Genomic DNA, 22038 nt, shown 5'->3' on the forward strand with positions numbered 1-22038 from the left:
GCCGATCAGCTGTTTGTCGGCTCACCACGGTAGTTTGGACGCTCCGCAGTCGACATCAAAGGCATTTGTCGACCTCCCAGGTAAACCTCATCCCAGAAGGCATACCTGGGAGGTCGACAAATGCCTTTGATGTCGATCGCAGAGTGTTCAGACTAACGCACTGAGCCGACAAACAGCTGATCGGCTCAGCGTGGCAGCCATTTAAATTTAAATGAAGCGGCGATTATTTAAATTGCCGCTTCATTTTCCTATGCCAGGCAGCCTAATCTACATGCCTATGTCACCAGAGACATGTAGTCTAGACATACCCTTATACTGGAGAGTGAACACAGAGTGGTGGCTGAACCAGGAACGCAGTGGCCAGCTGGGGTCAGGGCTCTCTATATTGCAGGACATCAGCCCAGGTAAGTGGCCCCCCTGCTCCCAAAACCTTCCCCCAGCTCTCAACCAAAGCACAGGATGATGAGAGGAGCCTCACCTATACCAGAAGCTGCTGGCTGGTTGGGGGGAGCGGGGCAGCACAGCCCTGCAGCCTTCCCTCCCTCCTCCTCGCCCCCTTCCCAGCTCTTTGAGGAGCATCCAGCTGAGGGGACCGGATAGCTCCCCTGTGAGGAGCTGCTGGAGAGGCAGCGCAGCCCCAGCTCCCTGGGAGGAGCCACTGTCAGAGCAGCACCATCCTTACCACCACAGGAGGCCCTAGTAAACCCTCCTCCTACATCCCGGCCCCCTGCTCTGACTCCTGCACCCCCAACACCACAGCCCCTTGCCCTGAAGGACCCAACCAATGCAGGGTAAATCTTCTAGTTTATAAATAAATCTTATTTCCTTTTACCTTGAACTGCATTCATGAATTCCTCAGATGCCCCATGGATAATTACTAACAATCCCCTTAAAAAGGAAATTAGTTAATTATCATTATGGGTGGGTGAATTCATATCGCATAATTGTATATGTATATAATGTTCACCAGGAATTCACACTTAGTATTGAATTTCCTTCTGTTTAATAGAGTCCGGGGGTGGGTGGGTGGGTAGGTAGGTAGGTAGGTAGGAAGGAAGGAAGAATATATTTTATTTTATTTTATTGAAAATATTTTTACTCCTCCTCTCTATGTAAAATATTCAAGGCATCTTACAACATTTAAAAAAAATACAATATATATATATATATATATATATATATAAACAAACCCTGGGGGGAGCATAAAACTTACTAAGATACCTCAAGAGGTGATACACACTCACACACACACAAACACCAATAAAAGCACAGGTTAAAAGGGTGGCTTTAGCCTGGCACCTAAACTGTGCCAGCATCGGCACCAGGTGAATGTCCTGGGAGAGAGAATTCCATAGCTTGGGAACAAAGGCTGAGAAGGCCCTGCTCCTCGTAGATGTCGACTTTATCTCCAAAAGTGGAGGAATATGGAGCAGAGCCTCCCCAGCTGACCTCGATCCCTGAGCTGGTTCATGTGGGAGGAGACACTCCTTCAAATACCCCGGTCCCAACCTGTTTAGGACTTTATAGGTCAGAACCAGGAACTTGAATTGTGTCCAGAAACATACCAGAAGCCAGTGCAGCTGCTGGAGCACCAGCATAATGTTCTCCGTATAATAAGTGTTAGTTAAAACTCAAGCAGCCACATTCTGGACCATTTGAAGTTTCTGAAGACTCTTGAAAGGCAGCCCCAAGTACAGCACATTGCAATAGTCCAACTGGGATGTGACGAGAGCATGAATCACCGTAGCCAGGTCATTCTTTTTCAGGAAGGGTTGCAGCTGGAGGATCAACTGAAGTTGCCCAAAAGCATTCCTGGGCACTGACAAAATCTAGTTCTCAAATGTTAGAAAACATTTTTCCAGGAGGACTCCCAAGCAGCGTACCAGTTCTTTCAGGGGGAGGGTGACCCCGGGCAGAACAGGTAACACACCATATTCCTGGACAGATGGCTTCCTGATCTGCACAACCTCGGTCTTATCTAGATTCAGATTCAGCTTATTCGATCTCATCCAGTCCATCACTGCCTCCAGACACCAGTTCAGATCAGTCATTGCCACATCTGGATCCAATGTCATAGAGAAATAGAGTTGGATGTTAACTGCATGTTGATGGCACCATCTTCCAAATCTCCTTATAACCTCTCCTAGCAGTTTCATGTAGATGTTAAACATAGAGGACAAGACGGAATCTTGCAGAACCCCATAGCACAGTCACCACGGGGTCGAGTAGCAGCCCCCCAGCTCCACTTTCTGAAAGTATCCTGATTGGTAAGACTGGAACCACCGCAAAACAATGCCTCCGATACCCAATTCCAGCAGGCACTCCAGAAGGATACTATGGTTGATAGTATCAAAAGCCACTGAGAGGTCCAAGAGAATCAACAGGGATGGGCTCCCTCATCTATCATCCAGTATAGGTTGTCTACCAGGGCATCCAAGACAGTTTCTGTTCCAAAACCAAGCCTGAAGCCAGACTGAAATGGATCTAGACAATCCATTTCTTGCAACACCACTGCCTACTCGAGTACCTTGCCCAAGGAGGGAATATCAGTGACTGGGCGATAGTTATTCAAATCGCGTCGATCCAGGGAAGGCTTCTTACAGAATGGTTTTATCACAGCCTCTTTTAAGGTGGTGGGAACCATATCAGATCTAGAAGAGGCTTTAATAATCCCCAACCAGTCATCCCTTCTCAGCCCGATTTAATAAGCCGTGAAGGGCAGGGGTTGAGCAAGTACATGGTCGGTTGCACTCCTCCAAGCACCTTGTCCACATCCTCAGTCTCTAAAAGCTGAAACTGATCCACATTGAGTGGACCCTGAACCGAGGTTAAGGATGGCCGGAAGCAGTGCCGGCAGGGCATCAGATTAGGACTTAGAGCGTGGAGCTGCTGTCTCAGGCTAGCCGAGGGCTGTGCTTAAAGGGACCCGACCCCCACCCTGGACAGACAGTTCTCAGGGGTTCCCCACTCACCTGTCTAACTCGATGAGGGACAGCAAAGCAGTCCTGGATTGGAGTGCCCTGAATGCCCACACTCGGCACATCACAGCACTCGGCCATCAGCCCAGCTTCACTTGCCGCAGGCTACCATCCAGGGAGGGTCAATCGGGGGACTGCAGGAGAGCTTCCACCCCGAGGAGCCTGCAAAGCCACCCCAGTCCTCCCCATTGGGGACTCGTACTCCATTCCTCCCTCACCTCCTTCCACTTACCCTTCCCTAGCCCCTCTTCCTGATGTACAAAAGGACACGTGTGTTCAAAAATAGAAACTCTCTTTATTGAACAAAACTCAGGGAGACTGGGAAAAGGAGGTGGGAGAGGTGAAGAGAGAGGGTGGGAGAGGGGAGGGCAACTAAAATGATCAGGGGTTTGGAACAGGTCCCATATGAAGAGAGGCTAAAGAGACTGGTACTTTTCAGCTTAGAAAAGAGGAGACTGAGGGGGGATATGATAGAGGTCTATAAAAGCATGAGTGGTGTGGAGAGGGTGCATAAAGAAAAGTTCTTTATTAGTTCCCAAAATAGAAGGAGTAGAGGACACCAAAGGAAAGGAATGGGTAGCAGGCTTCAAACTAATAACAGAAAGTTCTTCTTCACAAAGCAAATAGTCAACCTGTGGAACTCCTTGCTGCAGGAGGCTGTGAAGGCTAGAACTAGAACAGAGTTTAAAGAGAAGTGAGATAAAGTCATGGAGGTTGGGTCCATGGAGTGCTATTAGCCAGGGGGTAGAAATGGTGTCCCTGGTCTCTGTTTATGCAAGGCTGGAGATGGACGGCACGAGACAAATGGCTTGGTTATTGTCTTTGGTCCATCCCCTCCGGGGTACCTAGTGTTGGCCGCTGTCGGCAGACAGGCTACTGGGCTAGATGGACCTTTGGTCTGACCCAGTACGGCCATTCTTATGTTTTTATGTTCTAAGCTCATGGCTCAGGGTCGGGGGTCTCAGTGGACCACCTTGATTTTCATGCAAACCTGCTCCTGGGTGGCCAGGCTGGCAGCTATCCTGCCCTAGACGGCCACTTTCCTGTGCCTAGTGTGGAGGTTGTGGATGAGGTCCACGATCTCTGCACTAGACCAGGCGGGCGACTGCCTCTTGCGGCCCCGGGTAGGCTCTCGGGAGCTGCCAGCCTGGTCCCGGGAAGAGGCAGAGGGCTGGGTGGCAGTGGGTGGCTGGCTCATGCTGTGCCAGGTGCAGGGTCTGCTGGCTGGGTGCTGGCAGGCTTGCACCTGGCACGGGCACCGTAGCCAGACCGTGCCCCTTTAAGGGCTCCGGGACCAGGAGGGGGGCAGAAGAGTTTCCCTGGTGGTGCCCAGAGTGGCCACCAGGGAAACCTGGGGAGGGCTAGCCTCCCACTAGTTCGAATTAAGTGGCTACACAGCCCTTAATTCGAACTACTTAATTCGAACTAGGCGTTAGTCCTCGTAGAATGAGGTTTACCTAGTTTGAATTAAGCTCTCCGCTAGTTCGAATTAAGTTCGAACTGGCGGTTTGCCTGTGTAGCGCCTATTAAAGTTAATTCGAACTAACGTGTTAGTTCGAATTAACTTTGTAGTGTAGACATACCCCCACTTACATGTCAGCCAGCGACCAAATCAGACCAGATGCGAGCAATCTTATTCGCAAAGTGCTTAGTAAACAAGTCACAGTGGATTGCCCAGGGCTTTTCCATTTCAACATGAGGGCCAGACTGTAAGAGGCCCCCCACCATTTGAAACAATTCTGGCAGATGGCACCATGCAGACATGATGCAGGCAGAGAAATAACTTTTCTTCACCATCAGCTCCATTACAGAATAGGCTCGCAATTCAGCTCTAAACCGCAATCAATAGGACTTAGCTCAAGTTCTCCTACAACAACACTTTAGCCATTGCATAGACTGTTTCACCACCTTCCACGCCCCAGAAAACCAGGGAACAAACTTGGCTAAACTAGCCTGAAAAGGACACTTAGGATCAATCATGCAACTGCCCAGGCTACCTCAATGTTCCATACATTGCCCAGGGCATTGACAGGACCACTAGCCATAACAGCCAAACAATCCCTCAGGGACTTGAGGAAATCCTCTGGATCCATCAGCCTCCAAGGGCAGACCATCATAATCGGTCCCAAGCGGCTGTGGAGGGAAAGGTCAGCAAATACTCAAAATTTGACCAGGTAATGATCGGTCCCTGACAAAGGATGTGTAACCACATCGCTAACCACATCGCTTTTGGACTAACGGTGAGAGCTCTATCACCGTTAGTCCAAAAGTCCAGATAGAGCGTATGACATACATGGAGGCAGTTATTTCTTGGGCTAATCCTAAAGTTGTCATGGTAATGAAAGAATATATCCTCTGGGTCTTAATCTATCCTGCCCATAGGCTCAATGGGAGTTTTGCAGGTTTTTCCCCAGCTTGTATTAGAAAGGGTGTTTGTAGAGAGGTGCACACTGTACGGCAATTATTTGTGGCAGACTGTTTCTGAGGTTAGGAGAGTCTTCTGTAGCTAAAGAATAAACACAAGATTACACTTACAAAAATAACAACACAATATAATAAAAGGGAATTCAAATCGCAGGGGGAAAGCTCTTTGAAGGTTTAAAAAAGGTGTCAGCTCTTAATGGCATAAGGCCTGTGCTTTACAAATCAAAATACATACACAATAAATAAAGTCCCTAAAATAGTTTTAGAGTTTTGCATTACCTCAGGCTCCCGGCAGGGTGCTGTTCTCTAATTATCTGCCACCTTCTGATGCTTAACAATTGGATTTAAAATTCCTTAGACATTGTTTGCCTACAGGGAAGGATTCCCATTGAAAAACTTATTACAAGAGATCACATTTTATACTTTTTTTCCCCCCAAACATTACTCCATGACTCTAATTGATTTGAGTTCTAGAAAGCCAGTGTCTCCCTCTGGGTATGTCTACACTAGCCCCCTTAGTTCGAAACCTGGGCTTTATTTGCATGTTCCCGTCTGGTCGCCATTTTCAAATTCCACTAGCCCGAAATTCCACTAGCCCAAAGTAACTGCCTGCGGCAACACGCAGCAGTGAAGCGGCAATTTGAACTAAGTCCTTAGTTTGAATTAACTGTTACACCTCATTCCTCTCTGTTTTAAATGTTGCTCTCTTAGGCTATGACTACAGTGCACAGTTATTTCAGAATAACCTATTCCAGAATAGTAATTCTAAAGTAGCTTATTTTGAAATAGCATGTCTACACTGCAAGGAAATCTCAAAATTAGTCTGAGGCCAGCTTCCCTAATGTAGAAGTGCTATCTGGATTTAGAGCCCCAGGAGGAATAACTTAAGATGGCCCTGGTGAGGGGTTATTTCGAAACAGCAGAAGCAAAGCATCTACAAATACCTTATTTTGAAATAGTTATTTCAGAATAGGCATCATTTTTCATAGAATGAGGTTTAGAGAAGTTGGAAGAAGCCATCCATTGTTTTGAAATTATTTCAAAATAACGGAATTGCCATGTAGATGCTTGCACAGTTATTTCAGAATAACTATGCTGTGTAGACACACTTGCAGAGAAACTGGAAGCAATTAAACAATTTATGCTGACACAAAATGAAAGTCCTGAATTGTTTAGCTTCATTGGAATGTGTTGAACAGGTGAACTGTCACTTAGAAGTATAAGTCCATTTATTGAAATCAATGGCATTAACTCCTGATTTATACTGATGAAGGCAAGACAGTAGTCAAGGCCATACTTGAGAACCTAAGGCCTTGCCTATACTTACGCAGAGATCAATGCTCCAGAGATCAATCTTTTGGGGTTTGATTTAGCCGGTCTAGTAAGTATCCACTAAATCAAATGCTGAGGGCAGCCCTATTGACCCTGGTACTCCTCAGAGTCATGGGTAGTAAGGGAAGTAGATGAAAGAGTTTCTCCCATTGACATGCCCATAGAAATTTGTTTTAAAGTATATTGACTCCAGCTACATAATTCTCATAGCTGAAGTTGTGTATCTCTTCCCACAGTGTAGACCTGGTCTAAGTGTAAGCTGGTATCCAAAGCTTTGTGCTTGATGGTCTGTATTGTGGAACTAATTAAGTGACTGGCTTTTCACTGCTTTCAAATGCAAACTCCCACTGACTTTGGTGGCAGTTCTGCACATGAAAATAGTCACAAAAATTAATAATAAATATAGTGTAACAGACTCAGGCCAGAGGGCTACTGTCGAGATGTGGAAGGAAAATATATTAGCCACAGATTACATAGGCCTCTGTTCCCAGAGTAAACTAACAAGGGCTAACCCAGAACCAGCAGGAACCTGCTAGAATCAATTGGGCCAATTAAAGTATCTGGAGATAATTAGGAGGTTTCCAGACGCAATTGAGTCAGACTAATCAGAACACCTGGGGCCAATTAATAACCATTTGAAACTGGTTCAAATGGGCTCCTCTTCTGTTAGCTCAGTGTGCACAAGGAGTTGAGACGAGAAGCAGCAGTGGAGGATCTAGGAGGAGCAAGTGCTAGCTGGCTCCTTAAGGAAAAGCCTGCAGTAAGGAAGGTGGGGGGAAGGGGCTCCGTGGAGTGCAGCTGTCACTCAGCTCTCACTGGAGACATTTGCAGGCAGCTGCTTTCCCAGGGTCCCTGGGTTGGAACCCAGAGTAGAGGGTGGGCCTGGGCTTCCCCCCCCCCCCCCCCACTTCAGCACTGAAAAGGGACTGGCTTTAGGAAAAGGTTTGTCCAGCCCTGTGCCACTTGGAGGCACCACAGACACTAAGGAGTTTGGTTTCCCTCTTTTTTTCTATTCTGACAATAATGAGAAGAGCTCAACAAACAGCAAGCTGGTGCCCTAGAGAAAGTGCCTAACCAGAGGGCTGCTGTGAGTCTCTGAGGCAAGCCATCTGCCTCAAAACACAGGACCCACCAAAGTTGAGGAGGAGCTTTGTCACAATAGACACTAACTTAAACTCCCTTTCAGGTTTTAGTAGATAAGCCACTAAATAATTTCCTCCAATGATGGTTATTCTTCAATGAAATGATTAGGATATATGCTCTGAAAGATTGTTTTTTTGTGGCCCACTGGAAATACCAAATATTCCTACAGCCTGAAAGCTAAACATGCAAATACTGGCAACATCTTGACCTTGCTTCAGTAAAGTTCTTTGCTGGCTCTGAAAACTGTTTTGCTCTAGATTTGTTGTGTTGGCATGGCTGACTAAAGGGAACGATAACATAAGAAATCAGAAAGACTGTTGGAACCATCAGCCTGGTGAAACTGTCAGCTGCTGCAATTCTTCTCTTTTACTTGTTTTCATATTTGTAGATGAGCATGGCATTTTTCCACCTAGTAGAACACTTTTGCAAAAATATGGCTAAAAAGGAGCTTTTTCTTTTGGGACAGAGAAAAGACAGTGGCATGTGGGCATGTATTGGTCATGCTGGGTGAATGTGAGTATGTGTAATTTGTGCTTGATGGTCATCTTCTAAAATGATCTAATCACAAGATGTGAAAAGAAATGTTCCTGCAAATAACTGAAATTCCAAGATGAACTATCATACTGAACCACCTAGAATATATCACAGCCTGCAATGTGTCAGATAATGTCAACATTTCCTGTTGAGTACCTCAAAATAAAATGATTTTTACAAGGCATCTGCAATTTTCATTCCACAAGGGAGGCAATAGCTTACAGCTATCTACATTCTCAGAGTGCTGTCTGCCACAGCTCTTCTGGAGAGTGTAATGATCCCCAACGCTTTAACTTGAATCTTTGAAAACAGATTTGATAGCTAGGTCCCCAATTCAGTAATTCATCTATAACTACCAAAGCACTTAATTTAGTAAGCAAAACTAAAGTCCTTTGCTGAATAGTTGGTGCTTAACTGTTTTGCTGAATTGCAGCCTAAATATATAGTAGGCTTCCAATAATCCAGAACCTTTGGGACCGAGGTGGTGCCAGATTATCGGATATGCTGGACTATCAGGAGGTACTATAAGCTTGATATATATATATACACACACACACACAGTATATACTGTATATAAAGTGTTTTTAACCCTTTTTATTGTAGCATAAGCATTGTCCAGTGTCACACAATGCCAGTGGCAGACTGACTCAGTTGCATCCGGTTTTGCTCGGTTCAGCTGCTGCCGCTGCTGCCGCTGCTGCCGCTGCTGCCTTGTGACTCTTTTTTGCTGAAGCTCAATCATTAGGCTTTGCCATTTTGATGCCGGACTATCAGGAGTGCCGTACAATTGGATGCCGGACTATTGAAGTTTTACTGTATAACTGAATCACATACCTTATGTTAGATAGTGTTACCAGTTCCACTTACAGAACGTTTAGCATTATGACTATGATCTCCTCCTACACAAAAAAGCCAACACAGGTTAAATAACTACATATTTCAAATAAAACTACACAGTCTAAATATCCTAACGTTCCAGTGATAATAACTCGAGGTTGAAATAAAAGATTGAAAGGATTTTATGCCATTTTGAGTATTGCACACCAACACTTTATTGGCTTATGGTCCTGCTCCCCAGCTCCAAACACGCACTGCCATGCCCAATTCCAGTTGAGGAGATTTATTCTTAAACAAAAACAAACAAACACAGGGTAGTCTTAAATCTGTCCCTGGACCCTGGAGATCAGGTCCACCTCTCCCAGGGATTGCTAGCTCTCCCGAATGTGACACCCTCCTTACCTTCTCCAACTCTGCTGCCTTCTTCAAGCTAACTTTTCAGAAAAAGGGAGCCTAGACAGAAAGGACCAGCTCCACTTAAACCAAAATGGAACCAGACTGTGGGCACTTAAAATTAAAAAGGTTATAGAGCAGTTTTTAAACTAAGGGCTGGGGGGGAAAGCCGACAGGTGCAGAAGAGCATGTGGTTCAGAAAGAGCTACCTGGAATGGGAGGATCTATGAATGGAGATCCTTTATGTCCTCATGAGCGGGAGAGGATGGAAAATGATAACATCATAGAGAAACACTCAAACAAAAAAAAGAGTCCCATTCAATTATATCGTTTAATGGCAGACAGCTAAAATTGACAAGTTATTAAAAGTGCTAGAAATCTAAATAATATGATGGGTGAACTAGAGCACCTCATATCAAATAAAGATATTGTTATAATATGCATCACAGGAATTTGGTGGAATGAGCATAATCAACGGGACACAAAATACATCGGAAGATCAGAACAGGTCATGCTGGTGGCAGTACAGGCACTATAAGTGAAAGAAAGCATAGAATCAAATGAAGTAAAAATCTTAAATGAACCAAACTTCACTCTAGAATCTCTATGGATAGTAACTCCATTCTCTAATAAGAATATAGCAGTAGGGATATATTACTGACCACCTGATCAGGATGGCACAATGACTATGAAATGCTCAAAAAGATTAACGAAGCTATAAAAATTTAAAAACCTACAATAATAATGGGGAGATTTCAAATATCCCCCAATTGAATTGATACACGTCACCTCAGGATGAGATGCAAAGATAATTTCATGACATTTTACATGACTGCTTCTTGGAGCAGCAAGCCTTAAAACCTACAAGAAGAGAGGCAATTTTTGGTTTAGTCCTAAGTGGAACATAGTGTTGGGTCCAAAAGGTGAATATACAGTAAACTTCCAATAATCAGGCACCTTTAGAACCCAGGGGGTGCCAGATTATCAGATTTGCCGGACTATCGGAAGGGGGACCTATGAGGGGTCTGGGGTGGGGGGGATGCATAGGCCTCCTCATAGCCCCCCCTTTCCAATAGTCCGGCTCTGCCCCAGGCGACCCCGATTCAGCCGCTGATGATACTGATCAGCGGCTGGCTCCAGGAAGCCAGAGGCAGAGGTGCTCTGGCCCGGGCTTCCTGGAGTCAGCTGCTGGTCAGTTTCAACAGCGGCTGAATCAGGAGGCCTGGGGCAGAGCAGATGGGGGGCTGCCGGGTTGGCCCCACAGCGCTGAGGAGCGGCGCTACTGGACCAACCCGGCAGCACCCCAGCTGCTCTACCCCAAGTGTCCCCAAGTCAGCTGCTGCTGAAACTGATCAGCCGCTGACTCCAGGAAACCCGAGGCAGAGTTGCTCTGCCCCTGGCTTCCTGGAATCAGCCGCTGGTCAGTTTCAACAGCGGCTGAATCCAGATGCCTCGGACAGAGCAGCTGGGGTGCTGCCGGGTTGGTCTGGTAGCGCCAACCGTTGGCGCTCCGAGACCAACCCAGCAGCACCCCAGCTGCTCTGTCCCAGGTGTACCCAAGTCAGTCGCTGCTGAAACTGATCAGGGGCTGATTCCAGGAAGCCGGGGCAGAGCAGCTCTGCCTCGGGCTTCCTGGAGTCAGCTGCTGGTCAGTTTCAGCAGCAGCTGAATCGGGGACAGCTGGGGTGCTGCTGGGTTGGTCTCGCAGCCCCGAGGAGCAGCGCTATGGGACCTACCCGGCAGCACTCCAGCTGCTCTGCCCCCGGCTTCTCCGATTCAGCTGCTGGTCAGTTTTAGCAGCGGCTGAATCGGGGAAGCTGGGGGCAGAGCAGCTCCAATGGTCTGGCTGCCCGGAGAACTTCCGGGTTCCTGATGGTGCCGGACCATCAGGAGTGCCGGACCATCAGATGCCGGACCATTGGAGTTTTATTGTAGCTGGTGATAGTTTGGTAATATAGAGATTGGTAATAGTGATCATAATATAATTAGATTTAACATCCTTGTGGTGAAGGAAAACACTACAGCAGTCCAACACAGCATTTAATATCAGAAATGGGAGCTACATAAAAATTAGGAAATTAATTAAACAAAAGTTAAAAGGTACAGTGCCAAAAGTGAAATCCCTGCAAGCTGCATGGAAACTTTTTAAAGACACTATAATAGAGGCTCAATTTAAATATAGACCCCAAATTTAAAAAAAAAAACATTGTAAGAGAACAAAAAATGTACCGTACATTTAACCAATAATGTAAAAGAAGCACTAAGAGAAAAAAAAGTGATAGAGATGTAGCCGTGTTAGTATTTTGTTTAAGAGAAAAAAAGGCATCTTTAAAAATGGAAGTTAAATCCTGGTGAGGAAAATAGAAAGGAGCACAAACTCTGGCAATTGTAAAAATATAATTAGGAAGGCCAAAAAGGAATCTGAGAACAGCTAGCCAAAAACAAAAATAATTTTGCTATTACTTTTTTAAAGTAGAAGCAGGAAGCCTGCTAAACAATCAGTGGGGTCACTGGACAATAGAGATGCTAAAAGAGCACTCACAGAGGATAAAGCCATTGTGGAGAATCTAAATGAATTCTTTGCATCTGTCTTGATGACTGAGGATTTGAGGGAGATTGCCAAACTTGAGCCATTCTTTTTAAAGTGACAAATCTGAAGAATTGTTTCAGATTGAGAAGTATCAGAGGGGTAGACATGTTTGCCCACAAAAGCTTATGCTCCAATAAATCTGTTAGTCTATAAAGTGCCACAGGACTTCTCGTGTTTTCAGATTGAAGTGTCTTTAGAAGAGACTGCGGAACAAATTAAAAATTAAACAATAATAAGTCACTAGGACCAGATGGCATTCACCCAAGAGTTCTGAAGGAACTCAGATGTGAATTTGCAGATGATACAAATCTACTTAAGATAGTTATCTCCAAAGCAGACTGCAAAGACCTACAAAGGGATCTCAAAACCTGGGTGACTGAGCAACAAAATGGCAGATGAAATTCAATGTTCCTAGCTGCAAAGTATACATATAAATGATGGGATCACCTCATCCCCAGGGATACTCAACTGTTAGCCCCAGAGAGATCTGCCATCTTCCTAAATCTCACTGTGCCATCATCTCCAAAACGATCCCACTCCAGTTAATCTCACTGTACCCCCATACCCAGAAAGATATCCCGCCCTGGTTTGGTGTGGTCAACCATATCTACAGAGGATTAAATGTGTCTCCAAATAGCCTGTTTAGGGCTCTAAGGATATGTCTACACAGCAGAGCCTTTCTGGGATACCTTCTGGTATCCCGGAAAAGCGCTGCCACATCCAAGGAATGTGCCCACTTTTTTGGAACAGTTTCTGAATTGTGGTTTGCAATTTGCGTATCTTTTTGCGACTTTTCTTTGCAGTGTAGACCTAGCCTAAGGGAGAAAGCTAGTGCCCCAGAAGGGAAAAATAAAAAAGTAAAACTAAAAATATTAAAAAACCAGGGCCCTTTATGGTCCTAGTTCCATTTGAATTCCCCTTTGCATGTGCCTCAGTGAATGTGGGAAATTGTGTACTTGTAAGGTCTCTATTCTCATAGTCCTCATTCTTTCACACAATGATGCACACAATTAGCTTTACCCACAAGTAGTCCTATAGAATCTAGTGGGTGAAATCCTGCCCCCCCTGAAGTCAATAACAAAGCTTCCTTTTAGTGCAGTGCAAATGGAATTTCAGGCAGTAGGGTTACTCACTGACATTAAATTCTACAGTTATACATGTTTTTGACTACAGCTGTAGTACACATACAAATGCTTTACCACATGTCCTGTGTTTGCAGACATAGGCAACTTTTTGAAATGTAGTTCATGGCTCCTTCCCTTTACTCTTCTGACTTTGGGATTGAGTAACTTCTAAGCATGAAAGTCTGGATGTTCAGAAAGTTTTGCTGTGCTAACCTCCAGTTTTTTCAGGATATTTAAGGACCTCAAGAATGGTGAAAATCTTAAGGGATGCAGTTGATTGGATTTTTCCTTCTAGATTTCTCATTGAGCTTTAAGCTTTTATGGCTTTTAAGAGTTAATCTGCATAACCTTGAAGAGTCTCTTCATCTTTAAGCTGATTAAAAATATTTTTCACACCCAGTAAGCAAGATGTGACTCCATGCTATGTGTATTTAATAGAGGAAATATGGCTTTATATGCTTCATTAAGTTATTTGTGAAATTGCATTAGTGCCATTCCATTAGTACACCTCTTTCAACTACATCTGTGGCCTATTCTTGACAGGAAAATTAAGAGTTTCATAAGTCTATACTGAGATTTGTAATGATCTTCTAACACATGGATATGTTTCTATTTTAATAGGAATTTTGAAAGTAAATACATATTTTTCAATATAATTTTAGCAAAATTATCTGTCAGGCAGCAAGTTAATTATCAGATTTCTTAGAACAAGAAATTATGGGTTATTTTGAAACTTCATTAAATTTACAATTTTATGCAATAAAGGAAAATTAATCTTAAAATAAGATATCATGGTGAAGTTAATACTGATTGTGAGATGTGGAAGCAGAGTGTTTAACTTATTAAAATACTTTAAGATACCAGGAAAGATATTACAGTAAAGCGATAAGCAATTACCATAATGTGAGTATTTGCAAAATTACTAGAGTATTGCAGTAGCATTTTATATGCCACCAAAGCAAGCTTTCTTTTAAAAATGGTCAAATATTATTAATTATGATGTGATCACTGTCGCAAGGATGAAACTATAACAGAATATTATTTAACCTTTATTTTTTAGTGGTCTGTTCATTGTTTACAACAAACATTTTCATTTAAATCACCCTAAAACAGATTTAAGGTGTTACTTTCCACTTTACTTCTCTCTAATCTTTGTTCTCTGAAAACATATTATAAAACTACTGCACTTGACTTTTACAGTCATATACAGTCCTAGGAGCAGGGTCGAGCTGCAACTGGAAGGACTTGAATGACTATTCTGGTGCATGCATTGGAGAGGACTTACAGAGAAGGTAGGACATGCTGAGGGATGCTCGGGTATGACAAGAGATGCCACATCTGAATGTTACACATACTATTCGGGCTATGGTGTGAGAATTCCAGACTATAGTGTTGCAGTTTATATACACATGCGTTTTGTAGTAAATGAACTGTGCTAGAATCATCTGAAGAAGTGGACTGTGACCACCAAAGCTCATGATACCATTTACATGTTTTGTTAGTCTTTAAAGTGCTATTGGACTATTTGTTGTTTTTTAAAGTTTGTGCTAGGGCTATAATTATATTTGGAAAATGCATTGACTATTTCTGGGACATGTATAGGAGGGAAACTGAGGCAGCTGTTTCACTCCAGGGGGCTGCCATATGAGACAGTTGTTATACTTTAATAAGCAAATAACTATCCCTGACTTCTCCTCTGTAGGTTTTCAAGCAGAAATATGTCTTGTGGAGGGATTTGAAGAAAGGGAGTGTAGTGGCCTATAGATCTTAGAAGTGTTTGGTAAGAAGCAAAATCTAATCCAATTGAAATGCAAAAGATGTTACTTTGAGAGATGTAGATGTCATAGATGCACTTCTACTTCTTTCTGTGGCCTGCATGCTGACCTTCAAAGGGAAAGAAAGGATGGGAATCAGATTATAGTGCAATAGGATGAAATATACCTATGATACCAGCAGGGTAGCTGCTGTTTCGCTACAGTAACAAAGCTTACCCACAGTAAAAGAGAAGCACTTCAATGAATAATCAGTGGAATCAGTGAAAGACTACAATTTTAATTAATGCTGTATACCAAGACTCTAGCTTGCAAGCAGCAGTATACATGTTTCAAATACTTTCTTGAGAATGCTTTGATGTTAAAGGGGAAAAAACAGATAGGGAAATGTTCTAAAGGTGAAAGTATCAATGACTGAAACAACATTAAGGATTACAACATCACTAGAAGGCAGCTGTCTCTGGATATTTTGATTTTATTCTAAAATGAAAAACTCTTGGCAGTGTTCTGTCAATGGCAAAAATAAGCCAAATTGGATGACTTATTTAGAGTGCTAAATAGCAAAGCAGGGTAATTAGCCCACACTGCAATTAAATCTGAATAGCAAAGGGCTCAGGCTTGTTCTGGAGAATCTCTGGACACATAAGTATGCTTCTTTTATGTTTGAAAATATGTGAAGTTAAGAAGCCATTCAAAGTTTCTTCTACTCTTCATTTCTCAATCCTTCTTTGTATATCACAAAATGACATGTCAGATTTATCACTTCAGTGCAAACCCAAAATAATCTTGCTGAGTTACATGGAGTTATTAGAAACATTCTATTATTCAGAATTCAAAAACAGACAATGCATAATCCTGTTTGATTTCATGAATGAAGATCTCCCCAAATGCCTACAGATTAGGAACGTAGCTTTGTACTGGCCCAGAGATTACACTGTGTTATAGGCGTTGCCTTACTTAGTTGCTACCCTGTCCCTATACCATTGCCTGCACAGATTCAGGATGACATGGGAAGACCCATGCTATGCCCATTGCATGGGGGAGGAGGAGAGGAGAAGGAATCTGCTGTCAATGGAAGCTGCTCTCCAGTTATACCAGGACCTGAATTTTGACCATAATATAAAATTGCCACATATAATTTAGAACAGCAGTTCTCAGCCAAGAGCCTGGGGCCTCATTCAGGGGGCCTGCCAAGCAGCCCAACGCTAGAATCACTGGGGTCTAGGGCTAACAGCTGAAGCCCTGCTGTGTAGTGCTGGCAGCCAGGGCCCTCAGCCCTGCCTCCTGAGGCTGAAGCCAAAGCCTGAGCAATTTAGCTTTGCAGGGACCCCTATGGTGTGGGGCCCCAGGCAATTGCCTTGTTTGCCACTCCCTAGTGCCAGCCCTAGCTTTTATATGCAGAAAAGCAGGTGTTGTGGCACGGGTGGAGTTCTTATAGCATGTTGGGGGGGAGGGGCCTAAGAAAGAAAAAAGTCATTAGAGAGTTCAGTTTTGTGTATTTTACGTGCTCCTTCTCTTCTTCTGACATCCTATCTCCACACATCCTAGCCCCACCTCGGCTGGAGATGGATGTATCAAATCCTACATTAAAAGGAAAAGAGGATGGGAGCTGTCATTGTGTCGGACTGGCCAGTTTTTCCAGAAAACCAACCGCTTTTCCGGAAAAACTTGCCAGCTGTCTACACTGGCCGCTTGAATTTCCGCAAAAGCACTGTCTTCCTACTGTAAGAAATCAGTGCTTTTTGCGGAAATACTATGTTGCTCCCGTTTGGGCAAAAGTCCCTTTTGCGCAAAGCTTTTGTGCAAAAGGGCCAGTGTAGACAGCTCAGATTTGTTTTGCGCAAAAATGTCCCAATCACGAAAATGGCGATCAGGGCTTTTTTGCGGAAAAGCGCGTCTAGATTGCCACGAACGCTTTTCCGCAAAAGCATTTCCGGAATATCACGCCAGTCTAGACGTAGCCTTGGTGTGCAGGATCCAATAAGTTTATGCTCTACCCTTCTCTCCAAATAGTCACAAAGCCCTTTCCTTTCCATATCACACCCATAATCATGGAGGGTGGGAAATCCTTAAAGGGTCCAAAGCTGGGAGATATAAAACTATGGAGAGTGTGTGTGTCTGAGGGGGGCATTAGAGTGGTGAAATACTTATGACAAACCCAACGCACACACAAAAACATACCTGGGCTTCAAGTTCATATGCAGCGTCAACACTCAAACCACATCAACCAAAGGGCTTGTGAGGGGCTACCAAACTTTTGAGCAAATTCGGGCTCATTTGCAGTTTGACACCAAGAAGATGAGAAATGTGTGGGTTCATGCTATTTTAGTGTGAAACCAGGAGAAATCCGATCTTTGAACACTTTCACTTTGAGATTAAGATGCCTTCTATTCTCTGCCTGTGACACACAATAATTTAGTGTCGGGGGGAGGGCATAAGAACATAAGAACGGCCGTACTGGGTCAGACCAAAGGTCCATCTAGCCCAGTATCCTGTCTACCGACAGTGGCCAACACCAGGTGCCCCAGAGAGGGTGGACTGAAGACAATGATCAAACGATTTGTCTCCTGCCATCCCTCTCCAGCCTCTGACAGACAGTGGCCAAGGACACCATTTTATCCCCTGGCTAATAGCCTTTTATGGACCTAACCTCCATGAAATTATCTAGCTTCTCTTTCAACTCTATTATAGTCCTAGCCTTCACAGCCTCCTCTGGCAAGGAGTTCCACAGGTTGACTACACGCTGTGTGAAGAAGAACTTTCTTTTATTAGTTTTAAACCTGCTCCCCATTAATTTCATTTGGTGTCCTCTAGTTCTTCTATTTGGGGAACTAATAAATAACTTTTCTTTATCAGCCCTCTCCACACCACTCATGATTTTATAGACCTCTATCATATCCCCCCTCAGTCTCCTCTTTTCTAAACTGAAAAGTCCCAGTCGCTTTAACCTCTCCTCATATGGGACCCGTTCCAAACCCCTAATCATTTTAGTTGCCCTTTTCTGAACCCTTTCCAAGGCCAAAATATCTTTTTTGAGGTGAGAAGACCACATCTGTACACAGTATTCAAGATGTGGGCGTACCATAGTTTTATACAGGGGCAGTAAGATATTCTGTGTCTTATTTTCTATCCCTTTCCTAATAATTCCTAGCATCCTATTTGCCTTTTTGACCGCCACTGCACACTGCGTGAAAGTTTTCAGAGAACTGTCCACGATAACTCCAAGATCTCTTTCCTGATTTGTCGTAGCCAAATTAGCCCCCATCATACTGTACGTATAGTTGGGGTTATTTTCCCCGATGTGCATTACTTTACACTTATCCACATTAAATTTCATTTGCCATTTTATTGCCCAATCACTCAGTTTGGTGAGATCTTTTTGGAGTCCCTCACAGTCTGCTTCTGTCTTGACTATCCTAAACAGTTTGGTATCATCTGCAAACTTTACTACGTCACTGCTTACCCCTTTCTCCAGATCATTTATGAATAAGTTGAAAAGAATTGGTCCCAGGACTGACCCTTGGGGTACACCACTAGTTACCCCTCTCCACTCTGAAAATTTACCATTTATTCCTACCCTTTGTTTCCTGTCTTTTAACTAGTTCTCAATCCAAGAAAGGACCTTCCCTCTTATTCCATGGCCATGTAATTTACACAAGAGCCTTTGGTGAGGGACCTTGTCAAAGGCTTTCTGAAAATCTAAGTATACTATATCTACTGGATCCCCCTTGTCCGCATGTTTGTTAACCCCTTCAAAAAACTCTAACAGATTAGTAAAACAGGATTTCCCTTTACAGAAACCATGTTGACTTTTGTCCAACAAATTATGTTCTTCTACATGCTTCACAATTTTATTCTTTACTATTGTTTCGACTAATTTGCCAGGAACTGAAGTTAGACTTACTGGTCTGTAATTGCATGTATACTGGGGTCTAATTCAGGTTATTGGGCTCAATGAGGGGAAAACTGGGTAGGAGTTAGTGGCTTGTGATGTGTAGGCAGTCACACTAAATAATCCAGTAGCGCTGTATGGGCTACATTTCTCTGACTGTATGAGATTTGGGGTACATTGGGAGAAAATCACGCACAGTAAAAGCAAACAGAGTGCTTTCACAAATCCCTGGGAAGTGCAACCTCTGTGTTCTGCACAGCTCCTGCTGCCACTGGAGCTTGTTGTTTTTGAACTCTTACATGATCCACTGTGTCTGTGAATTCCCAGCCTGAGACTTGCCAGGGCTGTAAGGGCAGAAGTTCTGAGCTTCTAACAGCCTGTATCTTATTTTGCTTTGTACGTTTCCAATTCCCTGAATGCCTCTCTCTCACACTGAGCTGGCTCTCATGTATTCTTTAATCGTAACATTAAATACAGATGTTAAATCAGCACACAAGAGTTTGGAAATCACACTCATGTGTGTCTCACAGTTACTGTTATAAACTGGGCCAAAACATTCATTTACATTTTGAGAAATTTGGGCTTCCAAAGCCCTGCAGCTAAAATCAAGTGCCAAATTAGTGAGCCATTGTGTGATGCCATATTTCAAGTTCATTCGCATATTTACGTTTGCCATTTGCAAGTACACTATAAATTAAACTCTTCCTATGCTAACAGATTTTAGACTAAGTCACAGAAATATTTCTGGACCCGATTACATTTCACATAAGTCAATGCCAGAAGACTCTGATACAAATGAACTTCCAGGAAGAGAAAAGCACAGTTGAAGAAAACTGGAAGCAAGGATACGTCACTGCTAACCCAGAACAATATCCTCTTCCCCGCATCAATTACCACTTTGTGGGCCTGGCTGGGGAACAAAAGTTCAGCAAGACTGATCTGAATCAAGCGTATTTACAGATGCACGTTGATGAAAAGTCCCAAGAGCTATTGACTATTGTGACATTTAAAGGGCTTTATCGTTACTGTTGCTTACCTTTCAAAATAACATCTACCCCAGCTTTGTTCCAGAAGGCTATGGGCCAGATCTTGTGTGGCTTGCCAAGAGTCCAGTGCTAGCTTGATGACATCTTGGTCATGGGCAGGAATGAGGAGAATCACCTTAAGAACTTAGAGGCTGGAAGAGTAGGGCCTACAAGCCTGCAAAGACAATCGTGCATTCTTTCAGCCTCTGTTGAATATTTTGGACACATCATAAGGCTCCTGAAAAAGTTAAGGCTATGATGAAGACTCCACCCCCTCAAAATGTTGGTCAACTTCACTCATTTCTAGGATTATCGAACTATAACAGAAAGTTTATCTCAGTTAGCCATACTGCTAAAACCACTTCATGAACTCGTTGGCTAGAACAAGTCCTGGAAGTGGATTGAAGCATGTAGTGTTGCATTTAACAAAGTTAAATGTGCACTTGGAGGTCCTGACGCATTTTGATCCATCCTTATCTTTACAGTTGGCTTGTGATGCTTCCCTGTATAGAGTGGTCTTGTCACACATTATGCCTTTGGAAGAAGAGAAACCAATTCCTTTTGCTTCATGCACCTTAAGCAAGACAGAAACTAACTATGTGCAAATCAAGTGTGAAGCATGAGGAATCATTTTCAGGATTTGGAAATTTCACCAGTACCTGTTTAGAGAGAAGTTTACACTTCTCACTGACCATCGACCTCTGACTGTAATTTTTGGTCCACGCACAGGCATTCCACCATTGGCTGCTAGACACATGCAACAATGAGCATTGTGGCTTTGTGGACACACATATGAGATCAGATATCGGAAATCCACTCTGCATTGCAGTGCAGATAGTCTCTCAGGCTACCTTTGCCAGTCAAACATCAAGATAGTGGCCAGAAGGAAATCTTCTACTTTGAACAGAGAACATGCCCATCACTGCTACGCAAGTTAAGACAGCCACTCATGTTGACCCAGGATTGTCCCAAGTTATGAACCTAGCGATGCAAGGAACATCTCTATGGGATTCTCAGATCCGACCCTTGTCGCCACTTTACCATATCATTTGGAGTTACAGAGTTTAGGAAGAAATCGCTTGAAACATAGAGAGCTGCAGTAGTTGCAAATTTCCAATTTATTCCATAACATAGAACTAGCTAGAAGAACCAGCCAAAACTGGCTGGGTTAACCCCTGTCATGGCTCCTTCCCCACTCTGGCATGATAAATGCAGAAGTGGGGGCCAGCAAGTGTACCCCAAAGCCTTATCTACCAGGCTTTGGTATAAAACTTCCCCCATAATCTTAAAAACCTAGATCTTGGGAATAAAACTTCCGCTGCCACCACCCAAATGTTGCTAAAGAAACCAGGGGAAAGATCATTTGGGAAATCTCACCCCTAAAATAAAAATCAGGGCACACCATTAACCAATGACAGGTTAATAAAAAGAAAAGAAAGAACTTTTATTATTACAACAATATTCCTGTTGCAAGCAGAATGACTAGACGGGAAGGTAACAAAATATACTCATGGAGAAACTCCATGAGCCTAGAACTTAGTTAAAAAGAAAAGCCAAAACATCTTTTAAGCAGTGCCAGACATCAGATCCCATATCCAATCCTTAAAACAATAAAACCTAACGAAACTACCTAAACTTTACCCTACTTACAGAAAATGAAGAATGGTGTCTTGGAGAGAGAGAGACATGCTTGTCCCTCTCTGTAGCTGCAGAGAACTCTCTCAGAGAGACAAAAGGACAAAGGAAAAAACCCAAATTCCTTTGTCCCAGGTTCAAAGTCCCACCTACATTCCTACTGGTCACTCCACCTGGCTAGGTGTAGTTAACCCCTTAATCCCCAGGCTGCTGGCTAACCCTCATAATCATGACAACCCCTAACGACCTAACTCAGTTACTATAACAACAAGATCTATATCTATGACAACCCCATACACAACAGATAAGAGTGCCCACACTTGAAAAGGAAGGACAGTGAAAGATACACCAAACTCCAG

General features: G+C 43.5%; 1 long non-coding RNA gene across 1 annotated transcript; it reads right to left on the reverse strand.

The window, feature by feature from the left end:
• Nucleotides 1-9953: 9953 nt before the first annotated feature.
• LOC102451324 (uncharacterized) lies at nt 9954-21832 on the reverse strand. The gene is made up of 4 exons (XR_331493.4): nt 21695-21832; nt 20056-20219; nt 15180-15239; nt 9954-10173 (listed from the first exon to the last, which is right to left on the reverse strand). It is a non-coding gene; the product is annotated as an uncharacterized LOC102451324 (long non-coding RNA).
• Between the last annotated feature and the right edge of the window lie 206 nt (nt 21833-22038).

The sequence above is a fragment of the Pelodiscus sinensis genome, chromosome 13, assembly GCF_049634645.1.
Source record: "Pelodiscus sinensis isolate JC-2024 chromosome 13, ASM4963464v1, whole genome shotgun sequence".
Classification (NCBI taxonomy): domain Eukaryota; kingdom Metazoa; phylum Chordata; order Testudines; family Trionychidae; genus Pelodiscus; species Pelodiscus sinensis.